Here is a 7615-nt window from a genome sequence, read left to right as displayed (position 1 = left end):
GACTTGCTGAGTCAATATTTTATTCTGAGCCAATATGGCATTCAGAGTATCAATTTCAAGAACTCCCTTCTTCATAGGCGTCCCATTACTCACAGGATTCCTCTCAGAAGTGTACATGAAATGGTTATTAGCAACCATGTCAATGAGTTCTTGAGCTTCTGCAGGCGTTTTCTTTAGGTGAATGGATCCACCTGCAGAAGTATCCAATGACATTTTAGCCAATTCAGATAGACCATCATAGAATATATCCAGGATGGTCCATTCTGAAAGCATGTCAGAAGGACACTTTTTGGTCAGTTCTTTGTATCTCTCTCAAGCTTCATAGAGGGATTCACCTTCTTTCTGTCTGAAGGTCTGAACATCCACTCTAAGCTTACTCAGCTTTTGAGGAGGAAAGAACTTGGCTAAGAAAGCCTTGACCAGCTTATCCCAAGAGTTTAGGCTATCCTTAGGTTGAGAGTCCAACCATATTCTAGCTCTGTCTCTCACAGCAAAAGGGAAAAGCATGAGCCTGTAGACTTCAGGATCTAATCCATTAGTCTTAACAGTATCACAGATCTGCAAGAATTCAGTTAAGAACTGAAAAGGATCTTCAGATGGAAGTCCATGAAACTTGCAGTTCTGCTGCATCAGAGAAACTAATTGAGGTTTCAGCTCAAAATTGTTTGCTCCAATGGCAGGAATGGAGATGCTTCTTCCATGTAAATTGGAATTAGGTGCAGTAAAGTCACCAAGCATCCTCCTTGCATTATTATTATTTTCGGCTGCCATCTCCTCTTTTTGTTCGAAAATTTCTGAAAGGTGCTTGCTGGATTGTTGTAATTTAGCTTCTTTTAGTTTCTTCTTCAGAGTCCTTTCAGGTTCTGGATCTGCTTCAACAAGAATGTTCTTGTCCTTGCTCCTGCTCATATGAAAAAGAGGGATAGAAAAATAATAATAGGGATCCTTTTTACCACAGGTATAGAGGTTCCCCTGTGTGAGTAGAAGAAGAAAACAATGTAATGTAAAGAAAGAAACACAAGGGTAAGGAGAGCAGAGATATGGGATGAAGAGAGGTTTTAGTAGATGAATAAATAAATAGAAGGAGAATTTTCGAAAATTATTTTTGAAAAAGAGTTAGTGATTTTCGAAAATAGTTTTTGAAAAAGGTTAGTAATTTTTCGAAAATTAAAATAAAAAATTAAAATAATTAGTTAATTAAAAAGAATTTTTGAAAAAGAGGGAAGATATTTTCGAAAATTAGAGAGAGAGAGTTAGTTAGGTAGTTTTGAAAAAGATAAGAAACAAACAAAAAGTTAGTTAGTTAGTTGAAACAAATTTGAAAATCAATTTTGAAAAGATAAGAAGATAAGAAGTTAGAAAGGATATTTTAAAATCAAATTTTGAAAAAGATAAGATAAAGAGATATTTTTGAAAAGATATGATTGAAATTAGTTTTGAAAAAGATTTGATTTTTAAAATCACAATTAATGACTTGATTCACAAGAAATCACAAGATATGATTCTAGAACTCAAAGTTTGAATCTTTCTTAACAAGCAAGTAACAAACTTGAAATTTTTGAATCAAAACATTAATTGATGATGTTATTTTCAAAAATTAGGAGATAAAGATAAGAAAAAGATTTTTGAAAAATATTTTTAAAATTTTCGAAAATAAATAAGAAAAATGAAAAAGATTTGATTTTTGAAAAATATTTTGAAAAAGATAAGATTTTTAAATTGAAAATTTGATTTGACTCATAAAAACAACTAGATTTTAAAAAGTTTTGAAAAGTCAACTCAAATTTTCGAAATTTATGAGTGAAAAAGGGAAAGATATTTTTTTTTTATTTTTGAATTTTTAATGATGAGAGGGAAAAACATGAAAAAGACTCAATGCATGAAAATTTTGGATCAAAACAATGAATGCATGCAAGAATACTATGAATGTCAAGATGAACACCAAGAACACTTTGAATGTCAAGATGAACATCAAGAACTTATTTTTGAAAAATTTTTAATGCAAAGAAAACATGCAAGACACCAAACTTAAAAATTTTTCATGTATAGACACTATGAATACAAGAATGCATATGAAAAACAAGAAAAGACACAAAACATGAAAACATCAAGATCAAATAAGAAGACTTACCAAGAACAACTTGAAGATCATGAAGAACACTATGAATGCATGAATTTTTCGAAAAATGCAAGATGAATATGCAATTGACACCAAACTTTCAACTTGACTCAAGACTCAAACAAGAAACATGAAATATTTTTTATTTTTATGATTTTTTTTATTTTTTTTGGATTTTTGTATATTTTTTTCGAAAAAACATATAGGAAAAAGAAAATAAGGATTTCAAAATTTTTTTAATATGAATTCCAGGAATCTTGTATTCTTAGTCTAAAGCTCCAATCCGAGGGTTAGGCATGGCTTAATAGCCAGCCAAGCTTTAGTATGTAACTCAGACATGCCACGACTGACATTCCAATTAACTTGCCTCTATGCTGATGGTTGGAAGCACCTATCAAAAAGAATTAGACATGGCTTTACAGCCAGCCAGGCTTCAACATGCTTCATGAAACTCTAGAATTCATTCTTAAAAATTCTGAAGAAAATTATATTTTTGAAAAGATTTATTTATTTTTTTTGAAAACATATGAGAAATTTTTGAAAGGTTTTTGAAAAATTTTTGAAAATAAAACAAAAAGAAAATTGCCCAATCTGAGCAACAAGATGAACCGTCAGTTGTCCAAACTCGAACAATCCCCGGTAACGGCGCCAAAAACTTGGTGCACAAAATTGTGATCTCAGGCAACGTCGCTAGAAACTCTGTACGCACGTCTTAATAAATCGTTTTTCATTTACAACTTTGATACAACTAACCAGCAAGTGCACTGGGTCGTCCAAGTAATAAACCTTACGTGAGTAAGGGTCGATCCCACGGAGATTGTTGGTATGAAGCAAGCTATGGTCACCTTGTAAATCTCAGTCAGGCGGATATAAAATAGTTATGGAGTTTTCGAACATAAATAATAAATAGATAGAAAATAAGGATAGAAACACTTATGTATATCATTGCTGAGAATTTCAGATAAGTGTATAGAGATGCTTTCGTTCCTCTGAACCTCTGCTTTCCTGCTGTCCTCATCCAATCAATCTTACTCCTTTCCATGGCTGGCTTTATGTAAGGACATCACCGTTGTCAATGGCTACTTTTTATCCTCTCTGGAAAATGGTCCGATGCGCTGTCACTGCATGGCTAATCGTCTGGAGGCATCACCCTTGTCAATGGCTGCATCCCATCCTCTTGTGAAAATGGTCCAAATGCTCTGTCAGCACGGCTAATCATCTGAGGTTCTCGATCATACTGGAATAGGATTCATCCTCCTTTTGCGTCTGTCACTACGCCCAGCACTCGCGAGTTTGAAGTTCGTCACAGTCATTCAATCCCAGAGTCCTACTCGGAATACCACAGACAAGGTTTAGACTTTCCGGACTCTCATGAATGCCGCCATCAATCTAGCTTATACCACGAAGATTCTGATTAAGAGATCCAAGAGATACTCATTCAATCTAAGGTAGAACGGAAGTGGTTGTCAGGCACGCGTTCATAGGGAATGATGATGATTGTCACGTTCATCACATTCAGGTTGAAGTGCGAATGAATATCTTAGAAGCGGAATAAGTTGAATTGAATAGAAAAACAGTAGTACTTTACATTAATCTTTGAGGAACAGCAGAGCTCCACACCTTAATCTATTGAGTGCAGAAACTCTACCGTATGAAAATACATAAGTGATAATGGTTCAGGAATGGCCGAATGGCCAGCCTCCATGAAAGTCTAAGATAGCATAAAACTGATCAAAGATGTCTAATACAATAGTAAAAAGTCCTATTTATAATAAACTAGTTACTAGGGTTTACAGAAGTAAGTAATTGATGCATAAATCCACTTCCGGGGCCCACTTGGTGTGTGCTTGGGCTGAGCTTATATGTTACACGTGTAGAGGTCAATCTTGGAGTTGAACGCCAGTTTGTAACGTATTTCTGGCGTTCAACTCTGGCTTGTAACGTGTTTCTGGCGTTTAACTCCAGACAGCAGCATAGAACTGGCGTTCAACGCCCTTTTACGTCATCTAAACTCGGCCAAAGTATGGACTATTATATATTGCTGGAAAGCCCTAGATGTGTACTTTCCAACGCAATTGGAAGTGCGCCATTTTAAGTTTTGTAGCTCCAGAAAATCCACTTTGAGTGCAGGGAGGTCATAATCCAACAGCATCAGCAGTCCTTCTTCAACCTCTGAATCTGATTTTTGCTCAAGTCCCTCAATTTCAGCCAGAAAATACCTGAAATCATAGAAAAATACACAAACTCATAGTAAAGTCCAGAAATGTGAATTTAACATAAAAACTAATGAAAACATCCCTATAAGTAACTAGATTCTACTAAAAACATACTAAAAACAATGCCAAAAAGCGTATAAATTATCCGCTCATCATCATCCCAACACCATGGCGGACGACCATGACAACGACCACGATTCAGATCTAGAAGATAGAACGCCGCACAAAAACGCGGACACTACACTGAAAGATACCCCGGAATCCAACGGGGACAAAGACTCACCAAATCCGGGAGCAATAGAAGCGCTCCAAGATCGCTTAAAGCAACTCGAAAAAGAAACCCAACAACAACGAGAGATCGGAAAAGATCTACAAAGAGAGGTACGGCGACGTCGGGAATTGGCAGAAAAACTACAGCAATTGGAAGCCGATCTCATGTTGAAAGCTCCTCAGACCAATCCTGAAGAAAATTCGCGCAAAGAGCAAGACCCGTTCACCAGGAAAATCATGAAAACCAAAATTTCAAAAGACTTTAAACTCCCGGATATGACCTTGTATGATAGCACCACGGACCCCAACTACCATCTTAGCAATTTCAGAAGCAGAATGTACCTCACTGACACCCCAGATGCTGTTCGCTGTAAAGCCTTTCCAACAACTCTCACGAAGACAGCAATCAGATGGTTCGACAACCTACCTCCCAAATCCATCTCAAACTTTGACGACCTAGCCAAAAAATTCCTAGCCAGGTTCTCCATCCAAAAAAATAAGGCCAAGCACGCCCCCAGTTTACTAGGGATCAAGCAAGGAGATCGGAAGAGCCTCCGCAACTACATGGAGAGATTCAACAAAACATGCATGGAATACAAAGCTTACCAACAGAGGCCGCCATCATGGGACTCATCAACGACCTACGAGAGGGACCTTTTAGCCAATCTATATCAAAGAAGTACCCTACCTCCTTAGACGAAGTACAGGAGCGAGCAGAAAAATACATCAATATGGAAGAAAATGCTCGGTTGGGAGAAACCTCCAAATCTGGGGCCCCCTACCGAGATAAAGACAAGGAATCCAAAAGGAAAGAAGATCGGTAAGGGGAGAAAATAAAAAATACCACAATTACACTCCTCTCAAGGTATCCCTAGTTGACGTATACAAAGAAGTCTGCCATACGGAGAAAATACCCCCAGCTCGGCCACTCAAAGGCAAAAGAGGGGGAAGAAATCGGAATGAGTATTGCGAATACCATCGAGTGCGAGGTTACTCCAACAATGAGTGCTTCGATTTAAAGAACATCATAGAAAAGTTGGTGAGGGAAGGAAAACTAGATCGGTTTCTAGCAACTCGAGATGATGATCAAAGAAAAAGACGAAGGGACGAAGATATCGAACGAACCACGCGGTCACCTCGTACACCAGAAAAACACGTCCACATGATACATGGCGGATTCGCAGGGGGAGGAATCTCCAAATCATCTCGTAAAAGATATCTCAAAGAAGTATATCATGTCGAAGGAAAGGAGGTAGCACCCGACATCCCTGCAATCATGTTCACTAAAGAGGACGCATCTGGAATCATCTCGGGACACGACGACCCCATGGTCATTACCATCATACTGGAAAACGCCAATCTCCATCGCACACTAATATATCAAGGAAGCTTCGCCGACATCTTATTCAAAACAGCTTTTGACAAACTCGGTTTAGAAGACAAGGAGCTTAAGGCATACCCGAACAGTCTGTTCGGACTGGGAGATACCCCGGTACAACCATTAGGATACATATCACTACATACAACCTTCGGAAAAGGGAACCAATCCAGGACCCTCAAAATAGACTACATTGTGGTTGACGTAAGTTCAGCCTACAATGCTCTAATAGGTCGGACAACACTCAATCAACTCAGCGCAATAGTCTCGACCCCACATCTATGCATGAAATTCCCAACTACAGAAGGGATAGCTACAATAAAAGTAGATCAAAAGATGGCGCGCCATTGTTATAACGAAAGTCTAAACCTTAGAGGCAGAGGAGAAGAGTTTCATACAATTGAGCTTGGCGGAGTGCAGCGACGAGAGGAACTCCGTCCACAGCCAGAAGGCAAGATAGAGAAGGTTCAGATCGGAGACACCTCGGACAAAACAACTAATATCGGAACAATCCTAAGTGGAGACTCAAAAGAATTACTGATACAATTCTTATGCAATAATGTCAATCTATTCGCATGGAAAGCCGTAGACATGCCAGGCATAGACCCCAAGCTAATGTGCCACAAGTTGGCGGTCTATCCAGGATCTCGGTCGGTGCAGCAGAGACAAAGAAAAGTTGGACCGGAGCGATCCCAAGCTGTGGAAGAGCAGGTACAGGCACTACTGGAGGCAGGATTCATAAGAGAAGTCAAGTATCCACTATGGTTAGCCAACGTCGTCTTGGTGAAAAAATCAAATGGAAAGTGGCGAATGTGTACCGATTACACCGATCTCAACAAAGCCTGCCCAAAAGATCCTTACCCACTCCCAAGTATCGACGCTCTAGTAGATGCTTCCTCCGGATATAGATACCTCTCGTTTATGGACGCATACTCGGGATACAACCAAATCCCCATGTATCCACCAGATCAAGAAAAGACCTCGTTTTTAACGCCGAAAGCAAATTACTGCTACATCGTGATGCCCTTCAGTCTCAAGAACGCGGGTGCTACTTATCAAAGGCTGATGAACAAAGTCTTCTCAGACCACATCGGAAAAATCATGGAAGTCTATGTGGACGACATGTTGATAAAGACACAAAGCGAAGACACATTACTGTCCGACCTGACTCAAGTGTTCGACACTATAAGGAAGCACGACATGCGACTCAATCCTGCAAAATGCACCTTCGCGGTAGAAGCAGGCAAATTCCTAGGTTTTATGCTCACGCAAAGAGGAATTGAAGCAAACCCGGATAAATGCCAAGCCATACTCAACATGAAGAGCCCCACCTGTGTCAAAGAAGTTGATGCCAGGGCATCTTGGCCAGTTTCACTGACCTTTTCTTTACTGTTTTTAGGTTAGTTTCATGCATTTCCTTAGGAAATAAGTTAGTTTTGGGTAGATATTCACTTACACCTTGACTCAAGCATACATTGTACATTTTACATTATTTCATGAGGATTTTACATAAGTTTAGTGACAAATTGTATGTTGCATTGCCCATGACTTGGACTAGAACTTTGATGCACTCTATTGCTTAATTTCAGGACCAAAGGAAGCAAGGAAAGGGAGGAAACTTGCAAGGTTAAT

General features: G+C 38.8%; 1 non-coding gene across 1 annotated transcript; it reads left to right on the top strand.

Moving 5' to 3' along the window:
* Positions 1-267: 267 nt before the first annotated feature.
* LOC112773486 (small nucleolar RNA R71) lies at positions 268-375 on the top strand. Its single transcript, XR_003188033.1, has one exon. It is a non-coding gene; the product is annotated as a small nucleolar RNA R71 (small nucleolar RNA).
* The last annotated feature ends 7240 nt before the right edge of the window (positions 376-7615 follow it).

This window comes from Arachis hypogaea, chromosome 18 (genome assembly GCF_003086295.3).
Source record: "Arachis hypogaea cultivar Tifrunner chromosome 18, arahy.Tifrunner.gnm2.J5K5, whole genome shotgun sequence".
Taxonomy (NCBI): domain Eukaryota; kingdom Viridiplantae; phylum Streptophyta; class Magnoliopsida; order Fabales; family Fabaceae; genus Arachis; species Arachis hypogaea.
The sequence above is the reverse complement of the archived record's forward strand: the minus strand, read 5'-3'. Positions and strand labels throughout refer to the sequence as shown.